This window comes from Mesoplodon bidens (assembly GCF_964165515.1).
Source record: "Mesoplodon bidens genome assembly, chromosome: 11".
Classification (NCBI taxonomy): domain Eukaryota; kingdom Metazoa; phylum Chordata; class Mammalia; order Artiodactyla; family Ziphiidae; genus Mesoplodon; species Mesoplodon bidens.
Genome location: NC_138167.1, coordinates 1,325,901 through 1,341,252, shown reverse-complemented (window position 1 = coordinate 1,341,252; position 15,352 = coordinate 1,325,901). Strand labels below are relative to the sequence as shown.

General features: G+C 50.5%; 1 protein-coding gene across 1 annotated transcript in view; it reads left to right on the top strand.

Moving 5' to 3' along the window:
- Positions 1 to 15,352, top strand: part of WNT5B (Wnt family member 5B) — an 83,169-nt gene that overhangs the window by 24,456 nt on the left and 43,361 nt on the right. The gene's annotated exons all lie outside the window — the stretch shown is intronic.

The window sequence follows — 15,352 nt, the reverse complement described above, 5'->3', positions numbered from 1 at the left end:
TTTTAAACTGCCTTGGACATTATTGCTTTAACAAGCCCTCCGGTCTTGTAAATAACCCAGCTTCTTACTGACGAAGCTGGGATTAGAGAGCCCATCCCAGAGGGTGCGGCAGGGGCCATGGGGGACCATGAGGGGCTTGGGGAAAGCTGGCGGTTGTTCTCTCTGAGCCAGGGCAGCAAATTGCATATCATATCTGACTACCTGGGGAGCTAAGTGGAGGGGGGTAAATTCCTCAGGGGTCCTGGCCAGGATGTCCTAGTGTCAGATTCTGTAACATGCAGCCACCTTGATGGTGGAGGGCTTGGAAGCACACTGCTGTCTGAATGATCCAATCTTCCAACACGAGGCCAACGGATATACCATAGGCAGATCTCTTTACAGTAAAATTCAAAACACTATTGAAATTCTTTTGCAGTTTAGTACTAAACTCTCGCTGATTAAATTTGACTGGAGTCTGTAGACCACGAGCTGGGTTTGAAATTTTTTTTTTTTTACTGTAGTGATATGTGTTTAATGGAATCTGACCTATATTACCTCTGCCAAGAGGAATTCAAAATTACCGACTGGAGTTAATGTGGTACAAAGAACTAAAAACTTATTCTGAGGAAATGAACAGGAGGGAGTCTCTAATGAAAGCATCGAGTCAGTAATTTTTGTGGCTTAATATTGCCACATGTAATTCCGTAGGTTCAGAATAGATTGTCAAAGACAGGGTGTGATAATGGAGAGGGCAGAGGATTAAGCATCAGGAAACTTGGACTGGTCCCTGGCTCTGTGACCTGGAAATCGACCTGATCTCCCTGTGTACCCATTTCCTCATCTGTAAAATGGGTTGAGTGGGCTAGACAAGATGTTTTTGAGACATTTCTTAATTAGGGGCCAGTCTGGAGGTCCCTTCCCCTCCCCACATATCAGCTACACGCATGTTTTTATTTCTTTTGCTTCAACATATGATATCAGTAGAAAAGCAGACTTCTATTTCTTAAAAAAATAATAATAATAAGTTTAAAGCCACGGGACTAGATAATCACTGCCTCTAAATCTTTGTGATTCAATACGAGGTCTACCCTCAAATTGTCCATACCCCTGGATGCTACTCTCGTGTTTTTAGGAAGGCTCCCTACACCACAGGTCTAAGCCTGCCAGGTTCACATGTAGGGAAGCTCATGCCCTGGGACCCTTACACCAGAGCCCAAACCAGAAGGCCCACTGGGCAGCAGGAAGAGGATTCTTATCAGTGTCCTTAGACCGGGTGCAGGCAGAAGTTTCTAGAACAAACAAAAGAGACCAAGTTCTCCAACCCCAGGGCTGTCAGAGCTGGACTAACAGCTGGTAGAGAGCTTTGGAAGAGAACGTTGGTGAACGCTGAGCCTCTCTGGGATTCCTCAGCTGTGTCCTGTGGAATCCAGTCCCTGTGGCTATGAAATGTGGACCAGGAGAATTTGATGGATCAAAGTGACCAGGTAATTTGAGAAGAGGCAGTGAGAACTGTGATGGTGGGATACAGTTTGCTAGTTATCAGTTTCCCCTCCTTTTGTCCCCAGCGATTCTCCTTGCTCCCTGCAGGAGGGGGCCACCACCAGGGGGGTTCTCCATGCCGGGAGGGAGGGCAGCCCGGTTAGTCCACCTCTCCTCGGCTCTCTTCCATTGCTCACCCCAGTCCTCTTTAAATCTGTGTTCTTTCACAAAGCATCCCCTCACTCAAGGTGCTCAAGGAAGTGAGCACCTTGGTTTATAAAGCCAGGAAATTATTCCTCAGGACCAGAGAGAGAGAAAGACAAAACAAGAAGCAACAACAAACACAAACAGGAGATGTAAATGGAAGACGTATATATTCTACATCGTTTCCATTAACAGGAAAACTCCACAGGGAGAGAAATTGCATCTGTGTGAAATGTGTGGTGGATTTCTTTCACATAGGGACACTCAGAAACATTACTAATGAATGATAATGATTTGTCAAGTGATTGAAACTGTTTCAGGGAAGGACCAAAAACAATTGCTTCATATTTCTGAAATTCTCCTGTTCACTCATTTTCCATCGTTACGGGCGCACTCAAATTCTGACTCACCTAATTCTCTAAACCACCATCTCCATGCCTAACAATCTCAATTCAGCATCCGCAGGCCCTGCGGGGACCACCACATTCCTGACTCTGAGGCCCTCGGCTTCCCTGCCCTGCCCTACAAGCCCATCCCCAGCACCTCCCAACAGCCACGGAGCTTCCCAGAAACATCCAGACTGTGGTGGCCAGGGGACCAAAACGGTTTCTGTGTCTGTGGGGACACAGAAACGGGGGGCTTCACAAAGTTCACGTGAGCCCGGCCTTGGAGGGTGAGAAGCGCTCTCCAATCACACAGAGGAGAAGAACATTCTAGGCCTGGGGCATAGCATGCACTGGAGTTGAGGAGGATGAGGGCTGGTGGGAGGTTAGCCTCGACGTGTGACTGGGGCCCCGATGGCTTTCAGGACCTTAGTGACGAGCTGGGACTTTATCCTTTACCGACAGGAAGCTGGTGGAGGTGTTTAAGCAGGATAGAAGTGTGATCGGTGTCCATTTTTAGAAGACATCTCTGGGGATAGAGAGGTTGTGAACCCTTCCCCCTGAAAAATGCATTGCTGGCAAGCACCCAGGCGACTCCTGTGTAAAGGTCATCCAGAGACCACACCTGGAGAAGCGGCGTGTGAACCAGAGGCGGGGTGCGTGCAGGCTGGTGGCGGAGCGGAGACAGCGCACGCGCCCAGGAGCTGACGAGGGCCACGCGGCCGGCTTGGCCGGGGCGATCTCCAGACCCTTCCTCTGAGGGTTCCAAATCTGGGGCCTTGGCGATAATAAACCCCACGAAGTTTTGCAGACCTGCCTTGTGCATGCTTTAACGGTCGGGTGTGGGCAGCAAGCAGGAGCCTGCCTTCCCTAGGGACCTGGCCGGTCACAGCCCCAGGTGTTCTGCTGAGCACTTCAGTACAAGTCAAGCATCGTCAGGGTCATCGAGAGGTGGGTAGGAGTTTGTTGGAAAAGTTAGGGGCCTTCTTTTACAAGTGGTCTTTGATGAACTCGATAGTGTATTTCAAAAGTACTTTTAGGTCAGTCATGATAGACGAATTGCCCCTGAGCTAGATGAGAAAGATCTAAACACACCATCTAAGTACAACACTTGGTATCAAAGCATACTCTGCTTGTCTTTCATTTGCCTTAAAAATCTATACAAACAAATGTGAACAGACTCTGGACTCTAAGAATAATATTTCCTATGGACGTATATGGACGGATAAGCAAAACCCTGAGAGAGGAAAAAAAACTTCTATGAAAATAAAAATGAAGATCCTCCACAGCTTTATCCTTCTTTGCTCACTGGGGTTCGTTTCTTCCACTTTGAGATAAAAGTAGTTCAGTTTCTCAGGAGATGCTGATTAAAAGCTGAACAAAAAGAAAGTCAGGCTAGACAGACTATCTGCCTAGTAGGTACCTACCTACCTACCTACCTGTCTCTGGCCCTGAGTATTCCAGCTATGAGCACAGGTCTTTGTGCAGGACTGGGGTTAAAGGCACTTTAAATAAACACTGACAGGGGCCCTGGGACCATGTCCTCCTCCTTGTTGGTCTCCCATCTCCCGCTCGCCCCAGAAGCCCACTTGTGAAGCTCATGCAGGATGCTCTGGGATCCGGTGGACCCTCTCCACCCCCAGCACCGGGGTCCTTGCCCCTGGAGCTGCTGTTGGCTTTTGTCCAGCTGTGTCTGCATCGGAGCTGACGGTCCTGGGAGCCCACGGAGGTGCCTGGCAGCCTCCCGAGAGCCACGGTGAGCGGAGCATGTGCTGGGTTTTCACACTCGTGGAGGGAGGGTGAGGGCAGGTGCCGCCCTCAGGGCGGTGTCTTGGGTCCTGGGGCTCAAGCCCCCAACCTTCTCCCTCTGTGGGATCTTGGGGCAACGGGGTCCCGGTGCAGGGGAGCCCCAGACCCGGGGCCCTGTGCCCTGGGCTCGTGTCTACCCGGAGATGCCCGCAGAGGTGTGCCCCCCGCACAGCCCAGCGAGGTTTCTGTCTACATTTCACTGGCTTCGAAGGGCAGGAGGAACCCTTAAATCACTCCTTTCCTTCTCACAAACCCTTTCTGTAATAGAACAGAGTGACCGGAGAGGGTGCAGGGACAACTCAGACCATCCTGGACATCAGGGACCTGGGCCGGCCTGGCCTCCCTCGAAGCTCTTTAGCTTGTGCGTCACTGACAAAGTCCAGGCCGACCTGGCTGACCGGAGCCAGGGGCCTGGGCTGGAGGGAACTTGGCCTTGGATGGCGTGAACCTCAGCTCCGCCTCCTGGGCCGCAGCCCAGCCTCCTGCACCGAGCACTCTGGGAAGCAGGACCCCCCCACACTGTGTTTCCCCCTGAAACACACAGGAGACACTCCTCTGGACACCGAGAAAGGGGTCTGCAAGGAAGCCCGAGCAGGGCCTCTGCCACGATCACTGCCAAATAAAACATTTACCAAGCGAAAGATAGCCTTGAGCCCACACTAATTTGTATTTTTAAAAAGTCATTCATAGGGGCTTCCCTGGTGGCGCAGTGCTTGAGAGTCCTCCTGCCAATGCAGGGGACACGGGTTCGTGCCCCGGTCCGGGAAGATCCCACATGCCGCGGAGCGGCTGGGCCTGTGAGCCATGGCCGCTGAGCCTGCGCGTCCGGAGCCTGTGCTCCGCAACGGGAGAGGCCACAACAGTGAGAGGCCCGCGTACCGCAAAAAAAAAAAAAAAAAGTCATTCATAAACTAGATATTTAAACTATTAGAACTATTAGTTAGGAATTAATCCAAATAAACCGGCAGGCTCTTGTGATGTGAACCCACCATCCTATGGGTTGGTCAGAAGGAATACTTGTCAGCGTTTTTATAGGCTCTTAAAGCGGTTTTAGCTCCATAACTGATAAAGCCGGGCTCAAGCGCTATCAGCCCTGCCGCGTGACTGTCAGCACCACGTAGATAAACTCATCATCATCCCAGGGAGGACCTGGAAGAGGTTCTGAAGCTGGAGACCCAGGGGGAAGTAGTCTCAGTTGCCCGATCACCGTGGACCCTCTGGGGGCCTAACCCGTGCTGAGAGATGGTTAATTTCAAGATCTTATAAGATCAAGAATAAGATCATCAGCCCCAAATTGGAGGCATTTGTCACCTCACCACTGTTGTCAACTCTGAAAGCTGGAGTTGGGTCCAAAAGGATACGGTCCACTGTCAACGGGGCCCCTCAGGGGAGGGAAGTGGCATCAGATGAGGATCAGAAGGCAGCTTTGCCATCCAAATTTTTCTCTTCTGGATGATTTTTTTAAATACAGACTTTTGGGTCTTTTTTAAAAAAATATTTATTCATTTGGCTGCACTGGGCCTTAGTTGCAGTGTGCAGGGGCGTGCGTGATCTAGTTCCCCAACCACGGATCGAACCTGGGCCCCCTGCATTGGGAGTGTGGAATCTTAACCACTGGACCACCAGGGAAGTCCACAGATTTTTGAAATCAAGGTTTATATATCACTTTTAAGAACAGCCTTAAATAGGCAGGCATATTGTAGTAATAATATTTAAAAGCTTCTGTGTAGAGATTGCCGGTCAACTGCAGGAATGGCAGCCTTCACTCTCTGGCCACCACAGTCTGGATGTTTCTGGGAGGCTCCGTGGCTGTTGGGAGGTGCTGGGCATGGGCTTGTAGGGCAGGGCAGGGAAGCCGAGGGCCTCAGAGTCAGGAATGCGGTGGTCCCCGCAGGGGACCTGGCATGGAGGTGGAGGTTTAGAGAATTAGGTGAGTCAGAATATGAGTGCGCCCGTAACGATGGAAAATGAGTGAACAGGAGAATTTCAGAAATATGAAGCAATTGCACAGCGACAGTTGGGGCAGGAGTGAGATGTCGTCACCTGGTTTATCAAGAGCAGGAGAGGAAGAGCTGAAGAAAATACTGTGGAGAAATGAGGCTCCGTTTCTCCTGTAGTTCCCCACCCAGTGTGATCTGGAGAAGCAGTGTTTCCTATCTTCTTCGGGATAGAGACGGTCCACTGTCTCCTGTGATGCCCTTGAATGTATCACTTCACCTTTAGGAGAAGAAGTTCATCTTCTCCTAAAGCAGGATGAAGACTCTTCATTCCTGGACTGATAACATTTCAACCTCAAGATATAATTTCCTTCTCTCTTTAGACCTTGAACAAAACTTTCTCGTTAATTTGAAAGCCCATATTTTGTACTTCTTAATTCTGTGTATGTTCATCTTGTATTTTGAATGGAAAATTAAGAGAGTTGGTCTTAAGTTGATTTTTAGAAACCTTTGTGATCTAATGAGAGTCTGAAAGAGGTTTACATTCCAAAGTACTAAAAGTTTCATCTGTCCTGAGAAATCTGAGATGTGTTGCTGTCCGTATTTTATCAGATTATTGTTTCCAAATTGCTATTTTACTCTCCCCCAAACTGGTTTTGGTAAGAAGAGTGGCTTTGAAAACAACTGATATTCTGTTCAACAGAGTATGTTCAAAGGATGGAGAAGTATAAGGGTAATGACGAATACCAAAATCATGGTGGTAAGCCCAGGACAGAGGTGAGCCAGCATTCTGAGTGGTGGGTGACTCAGGAAGTAGACTGGGAGAGGAGGCTTTGGGACCCCTCCCCTGTAAGGCAGGCTTATCTCATGAGTTGCCCTTATTTCAGGAGCCAGGCCCCCTCAGGCTCTACTTTAGAGATGGTCCACTGTCTCCTGCGATGCCCTTAAATGTATCACTTCACCTTTCCAGAGAAGCTCGTCTTCTTCTACAGCAGGGTGAAGATTACTCATTCCTGGAGAAAGCTGTCACGCTTTGAAAAGCAGCAGAAGTGATTCAGCAAACGTGTTTGTCACGATTTGGGGAGAGGACCCCACAGGGTCCACCCCGACTTGCTTTCTTTAGGGGAACTATGTGGTCCTCTCCTCCTGTAACACCCACCAAAGGAACTTTGAAGGCCGACATGAAATACTATTATGATATCTGCATCGTGTTTCGTGTAAGATATTAAATGTAAGAATTGTGTTTCTCTCCATCTACTTCTTGATTGTTTAGGGTGCTTCTGAGAGAGAACTGCAAAATCAATGAGGCAAAACATGTCAGTAAGTCATAAATACTGATGAAAGCAGGCCAGAGGTATTGTTTTGCTTTTGGTAGTTGCTTTTATTTTAGGGACTTTAAAGAAGGGACCTGAAAATTATCACTCAGCCTCGTATTTATTTTGAAATATACGCTGACCTCTAACTTTCAGAGCCAAACAGCCTAATCCTTGATCATCCCAGAATGAGTTTAGGAATTTGTGGTCATGTCCTTTTTACTGCGGATCTGCATACATCACTAACCAGCTGGTGTAGAAGGGTGAGCCGTTTCTCTAGGCTGAAATAGAAGGATGAGAACAGAGGGCCAACCTGAGATGTTCACCTTTTATCAGGCGATCTTTAATGAACGTTCCTGTACGAATGACATCAGAAAAGGTCCTTCCCAACGTACAGGGAAGACAGACTCCCTTCTGTAGTGTGCATTTTTAAACGAAGATTCCAAATAGGCTGATAAAAATGGTTGGTGTCTTGTATTTTTATCCATGTTTTGCCTTAGGAGTTTCCTGGATATTTGCTCAGTGTGAGGGGAAGGGTCAATGTATATAAATAAGGAGGAGGGGATCTGGCGACATTGGGAACACGACCTCTTGCCCTCCAAAGCCTGGGAAGCCCCAGTGAATGCTCCCAGTCCCAGCAGCGTATGGACCCTCCCCTCTGCGTACAGAGCGGGGTCAGAGGTTAATGAATGAGGGCTCTCCCCACACACGGGAGCCCGCTCCATAGTGGTTTTATAAATAGGGGCTTAAACGGGGTCAGAATAGGGCCTGCACGTTGCTTCCAGACTCTCTCAATCTTCCTGAAGCGATGGTGTTCAAAGATGCCATCCTTCCACGGGGCAGGGAGAGGTGAGGCCTGGGGTGCGGAGATCTGGGTGGCTTCCCCCAGCCCCAAGCATGCCGAGCAGGACCAAATGGAAAACAAAGCGGGGGAGGGCCTCATTGCCCCTATTCTTCTCCGTAATCCCTTAAAAAATAATTGCAGACCCAACCTCTGGCCTCCAGCACATTTTCCACTTGATTAGAGGCCTTTGTGAGGTGGGAAAGGGACCCGCAGGCCTGTACATTGTGCGAGGCCTGAAATGTCCAGCTGGGATTTTTTTCCATCAAAAGAGGATTTTAGTAAAACCGTTATCAGGGGCTTAGGGGAGCGGAGCTGCTGAGCTGCGCGGCGGGTGGATTAGCACCAGCCGGCCTGTCTGGGCTCTGGGAAGGCGGGAAGGTGTGGGCGGCCACTTGCCCACAGGGCCTCAGTGGCCCCGCGAGTTCACGGCAGGTGCAGAGGCAGGAGCAGCCGAGGGCGCGGGGACCCCCGGGCATGGGGACCCCCAGGCGTGGGGTGCTCGTGGGGCTTTCCCTCCAGGCATCAGGCAGAAGGTGCCGGGTCAGGGCTGCACGGAGGGGCCTGTCTGCTCCAGGTCGTGCCCACCGCGTGCCTGGCTCCCACTCCAGGCCAGCCTGCACCCCCGTCGTGGTCTCCATTGACTCAGGGACCGGGTGGCCCGGCCGGACCCCTTCAGAGGGCCAGTGATGGCCGCGTGGCCCCTGTATTGTTGTGGGGAGGACGGAGCGGACAGAGGAAGGTGAGGGGTGTGTGCACGTGCGGTGCTGGCCGCCTGGCTTTGCTCACTGTGCCGGGGCCTCTGGGGCTGGGGCTGGGGACATGACCTAAAACAGAAGCTGTCTCCGTGGGGTGAGTCGAGTGCTGGCCAGGACAGCGCAGAGGCCCGACTCCTGGGGATCGAGGGACAGAGTCCAGGCCAGGGGAGCCTCACGACACAGGAGGTGTCACATGACAGCCCTGGGACGCTGTCATTCTGGGTGGTTTTCTCTGCAGGATGGGGAGAGTGGGTAGCACAGAACCTTTGTCCTGACGGTGACGGCCAGGAGGCTGGGCAGTAACAGCCACACTCTGAGAGTGGGACCCGTCCCCTTACCGGGGACCCAACACCCTACTGCCAGCTCCCCAGGCCAGCCCGGGGACCCAGTAATCGGAATTTTTGTCTCGTGTTTGAGTCACACAACCAGAGGAAGAAGGACTATCTTCCTGACAACACGAGCAGCCCAGGAACGCTGTTCCCGGAGATGGTGGCCCCAGACACCCCTCCCAGTGCCTCCTGGGGTCCAGGCTGGGCATGCTGGCCGTTGGCCTCCCCTGCACTCACCTCGCCTGGCCTCTGTGCCCTGGTCCCCTCCGCTTGACGTGAGTGATCCGTGTCCTCTTTTCTCTCCTCTGCCACCTGTTTTCTTTTTCCGGGTTGTTTCCCTGAATCTGTATTCGTTCTGTGTGTCACTGACAACAGTGTATTTCAGCCTGGGAGTCCACGAAGCTGCCGGGAGGTTTTCTGGTTTCCTACGACCTTCTTGGTTGCTGGCAGGAGCAGTGATCTGCTTCGTGCCTGGGCCCTGAGTTCCAGAAGCTTCTCCTTTCTCTTCTCCCATTTTCTAACCCAAAACGACCTTTGTGTCACCGTGCTGGGGGCGAGCCTCATTGGGATGGCACGGCATGGCAGGAGCAGCCCCGGGACACGGCCACCTCCACCTTCCACACTTTTATTCCACATCTGCACCAACTGCCCTCCAGATCCTTGCTTTCATTCCCCGAGGCCAGACACTCGGGGCCAAGAGGGCAGGAGACCCCAGCCTGTCCCTCGTTGTGGCATTTTACGGAATCTGGCCAAGTTGGCTCAGAAGTTCTTTCTCCTTGTCTTAATTTCTGCTTCCTGTTCCTCATGTCTGTTTTCCAGGGGAGGAATTTAGGTATGTGAACAGCCTCACTTGCTTTATCAGGGCTCTTAATCATTCTCGCTTTCATGGGCTCCTTTAGAAGATACTCAGGTTGATAATAAAAAACTAAAAATCGATACTCCTAAAAATGTTTTAATATTTTTGTTTGTGTGTGTGTGTAATTTTAAAAAAGCCAGCACTTTTGCTCCTCCTGTTAAAATGGATGTTTCCATGTATGAGTGTAAACTTTTTCCCAAGTTGTTCTCCCAAACTCCCCGAATATGGCAACCTAACAGGATCTGTATGAGATGGTCTTAAAGAAAAGTTAGGAGTTGACGTTTGATTCCCGCCAGGTACATCAGAGCACCGTCCCGAAGGCGCATCTGATACCTGCTCCCAAGCCGAGTGCCCAGCGCCGGGGTCCCTGACTCCACCAATACTTAAAAATTCCGTTTCATCTTCTTGGCGACATGAGGTTGTCTCGCCAGCTCTCACTCACACCGGGAAGGTCTTTGTGGGGAGGCGACCGGGGGCACCTGCCGGAGGGCATCCAGCTCGCAGGCAATGCTGCCACCTGCTGACGGGTCTCGGGGCTAGCAGGCGCCGTCCGTCTTTCCACGTGGAAAACAAATACGTGGAGTTTTGCATGAACCGTCCTTTACTTTTCTGCCCCGCAGTGGATCCTAAAATCGTCTTAGTGCACTTGGGGTCAAGGAAAGCACGAGGTCAGACGCCCGCCTCTGACACTGGTGTGGCCACGACGCAGGGCTGCATCCCCGCGGGGAGGGTGAATGGGTGGGAGAAGGTGGGAGGGGGTTTGCGGGGGATGGGAAGGTCGAGGAACAACGCAGCAAGAGGCAGGATGGACTTTCCCCCCCTGCCTTTCACGAGGCGCCGTGCGACCTGCCTCCTAACTCACAGAGACGCAGTTCAGCGTCCGACGCAAGCAGGGGTGAGGCTGTCCCTGCGAAACCCCGTGCCCTGCTTTACTGGAGTGAAGTTCCGCGGGTCCTTCTGTGATTCCATTGAGCATTAGACCCTTGCGTCTGGGGAAAAGATAGGCCAGCTGTCTTGCTATGGGTCACCGTCCTGTCGCCCTTTGACTCCGAGCACAATGGCCAGGCGTCTGGACGCCAGGGAGGCTGGGAAGGCCGGTTGTCTATCCAGTCCAGGCTCAGAAAACCCGAAGAGCTTCTCTGCCCGCTATGTCAGGAAGCTGCGCTGGGAGCTCGACAACGTTCAGGCCACAGAACCTGGCCGTACCACAGATCCCTGCAAGACGCTAAATTTTGTGCATTCGAAATGAACTAGAAGAGCTCGGAGTTGTCACTTTAATGCTGTATTTTCATATAGTTTGCTCAAGGCACACCTACTGGCCTTTTTTCTTTTTCTTTTTGGTAGTTCATAGCAGTGGGCTTTGAAGCTAGGAAGCTAAGGTTTAAAACACTGAGGTAAAAATGGAAGGCCCTGGTTAGTGTATCTTCCATCTCAGAAGGCTAAGAATTTGAGGGGTTTAACTGTTGCAGTTCCTCCCTTATTTCACGCATCTGACCAGTTTTGGCCTCAGTGATTTTACTGAAGATTCTAAGGAATATGAGGACTAGTTTTGGGGGTTCCTCTCTATTTAGAGACCACTTCTCAAAAAGCAAAATGGAAGCCGGTAGCTATTCCTACACAAACGTACACAAGCGTGCGCATAAAAATGCCAGTTTGGGGTAAACCTTTCCTAAGGAGAAACACTATTACAAACAAACAAACATTTGTAGTAAATATTTGCATCATCTTTTTAGATGGGGAAAACAATACTTTCCAAACCATGTGGAGTAATTCCACACTATTTATAAGGAATGAATCTGGACTGGGCTCTTTGCCCGCTGTGTCTGTGCCGTTCCTGTCGCTCAGGCCCTGATCTGGCAGGGGGTCGCTGCTGGTGCCGTGAGCGGGCCTGAGCCTCTGGAGGGCGGGTTACATCCCCCGGAGAGCAGGGAACAGAAGCGGTGCTGATGTGAACACACTAGACTAGACCCTTTTATTCTTTCGGGACAGGAGGGATTTGTCGGTAAAACATCTGTAAAGTCAGGACGTTTTATCCTTGAGTGACGAGAAAACACCTCGCGCTCACACAGCTCAGTTCTCCTTTGTGACAGGCGGCCCCGGGCGTGTGGAGTTGTGACTTCTCAGCATGGAGGCCTTTGCGTCGTCTGTTTGTCACTGTCCATGACCGAGCAGTGCTGGAGAGCTGGCCCAGGTGCTTGAGGACGACAGGGGACCAACGGGGCCCTCAGTCGTACTCGGACCAACCAGTACCCTAAGGCCGTTTACCAACTCCTTGCACTAGTTTTCCGGCTTCTTGAAAAAGGAGTTTGCATATGTAACGTACATGTCTGAGTTTGCATAAGTAATGCTTATTAAATAATAATAATAACTTTCAGCATTCGGGGTGTTTACTCCAGATGAAAATAATGTGCTCTAGCTCAGCTCTCTTCGGAAGCGGGGGGTCGGGTGTTGCTTGACAGCAGCTCAGGGAAGGAAGGACCCCCGGCTCCCTCCTGCTGGGGACTGGCCTCCCCAGTGATGGGTAAAGTCTGGGGCGGTCACCCGGGCACCGTCTTTCACCCTCATCCAGCCTCTTTCCCCGTTTATAAAATTAAATGTCCGGAATCCACCAGCTTTGGGGAAACACAAATCCGGAGACAGGGAAGCCAAACACGGTCGAGACGCCGTGCGTCCGCGGGCCGCATCCACATCCCGCCTGTGTGACCCGGATGCTCTACACTCTCACAGAAGAAAGCGAATGCACAGGACATGGGGCATTCGTCCTTTACACAAAGTGGAAGAGTGATGAGATAATAAAAAACTTAAGTCTTCTTTTCAGCAGATATGTGCACTTTCCTGGGTTAAGAAACAGGAGATGGAGGAATTCCACTTGGATTGTTTTGTTTGGGGCGGATGTCAACGTACCCCGTCTCGTGCCGTCACTTCTGCTCTCGTGCCGACCTCCTCTTGCCCTAAACGGGAGGAGCGGCTTTGTCCATGGTACCCAGCGCTCCAGGTGGTACAGGCAGCTCCACCAGGCCAGGTCAGACCCTGACCTCCACCCCTGCGAAAGAGGAAAAGGCTGAAACTGATCAGTTGTGGACATTTAAAGGTCTGGAAATACCCCTTTTCTATCGGAGACCTGAGTGTTCGCTATTTTCCCAGCTGTTCACTCACCTCGGAGACGTTCTGAATTCTTAATGGTTGGCACTGATCCAAATATGAGGTCTCCTCTGTCTGACAACATTCACTTTTCAAAAAACTTAACTTGCTCCGTACCGTTTGAGCAAGCACCTTGACAAGATGAGACGGAGGTGTGGCCTGGGCACTGGCTCGGGATTCGAGGCAGATTTCCGATTTCTAATCCTGTGCTTTGCCCAGGACCCACATGATTTCACCAAAAGCCTTGCCCCCGACTCCTCAGGGGTCACGGTGGCACACAATTTAGGTCTTGCCCTCTATTAAAGGGCCAGAATTAACTTTTTAAAGGGGGTGACGTCTGATGCGGGGGGAGGGGCAGCAGAGGGGGCAACCTCGGGTTGACTCACTGGCCCCCTGGCCGCAGCAGAGCCCTGGGAGCAGGGCAATGGTTGTCAGAAGGTCTTGGTTTTGTTTTACAAATCTGGTCTCTTAAGAAGAGGGGCTTATCCTTTGGAAACACAGGGGTCCCTGGGGGCCACTCCCCTCTCCCCTTGGAAAACTTGAGTTCAGATTCTCTTAAGTCGGAAGAGAAGGGTTTTACTTATATTGCAAGATCAGCACCTAATAACTACTGTGGGAAAGCACCTGGATTTGGGGGATAAGCCATGCTTCAATTTACATATCGTATGTCTCCGTTTAAGAGAAGGCTCTTACCTTTAAAAAGGAACGGCCATAAAAGGAACATTGGCTTTTTCAGATCTTTGCCGTTGATTTGAATCATGAAAGAATAATGATCAGTTTGAATTTTCTTAACTGTTTAAGGATGTACCGTAAGTCAGGCAAGCATCCTTGTCACTGCTGCCAAAGGTGGGATAAATCAAGTGGGCCCTCCCCGCCTTAGGACGGAGTAGTTGGGCAGGAAGGCGTCTATGGCAGGGAGAATTATTCAGCAACACCCAGCACTCTTAGCTAGAGGCCTGTCGTGGTCTTGAGGAGGCTGCAGACACTGTCTGAACCCCGCCGTTCACTTACACATCATCCTTTCAGCAGATGTTTCATGGCTTTTGCCCCATGAGTCTTGGACAAGTACGCGGAACCCTTTCCTGACTGCCACCAACACAGTTCCTACTGAGCTTTATTGCTTCTAGGTGATAAAGTTTACACTAAGTTCCTATTGTTTTTTCAGTTCTGAAGTTTTCGCAAATACCTGAGCCAGGTTTTTTCTGTTACTCTCAAAATTGCCCTGAAGTGCCTCAACTTGTGCACCACCCACATATTACATATCCACTTATGTTCTTAGTGCTTCTATTCTTTAGAAGCATTTCCTTCCATTCCTGTAGGTATGGTGAGGCCAAATCCACTTTTACTCCCTTTCAATTGGTGCCCTTGGCCTGAGCTTGTCCATCCTGGGTTCAGACAGCCACCACTCGCTTCTGGGAAGTCGCCTTCCTGGAAACCAAGGTGCGATCAGTAGCTGATCCTTCTCGTGGAGTGGAATGGGGCTGGACTTAGTGGCTGGCTGACTTTAGTCGAGCAGTATTCCTATCTGGAAAAGAGGGTACCCTTCAGCAGGTTGCTTTGAGGACTAGGAGAAATTTCCAAGTACCAGGCAGAGCACACCATTGGTTCTCAACCCTGATTCCTTTCTTTCTGACAAAAAAGGTTGAGGGATAAGCAGTCACCTCTGACTGATGCAAGGAGGTTTATTCATCTTTCCCGAGACACTCCAGATACATTCTAAACTATGACCAGTTCAGGATGAGGACACCAGGCCCGTGATCTTAACTTCCAAACAGTAATTTACCAGCCTTGAGTCAAGCTTATATTTAACCTTTAAAGTAAAAACCAAGACAAAGCAGAGAAACAGAAAACCTTGCAGTTATAGTTGGTAGGATTACTTTTTGTATTAAATGAAGGTGAGCACAGAGCCTAAGACTTAGGAGGTGCCCAGGTTCTTAGTGAATCTGCACAGCCACACGATCTCTTGGAAGAAAAACAGCCTAAGAACTCACAGCTTGTGGAAGCTTCACGTGCTGTAGAGGCAAACGCTAAATCAGAAAGCTGACCCTGATTCAGTCTCTTCTTACTAGGGTTCACACATTTTTTTTTCCAGGCAGTAAGCACTGTAACCTAAGAGGGAAGAAAGAGATCCACACCTTCCCCAAAGAAAAGGAAGATGGATCTAGTGTCAGGCTCCATTAGACCCACTTGTGATGGCTCTCCAAGAAGGAACAATGCAGCTTTTGTGACAGGCCCGTACAGCAAGCTTGGAAACTTTACAAAACAGTCCTACCCAAGAGAAACCTGGTTCTAGCTCTCTTCCTGGAAAGAGGTGTTGATCCAG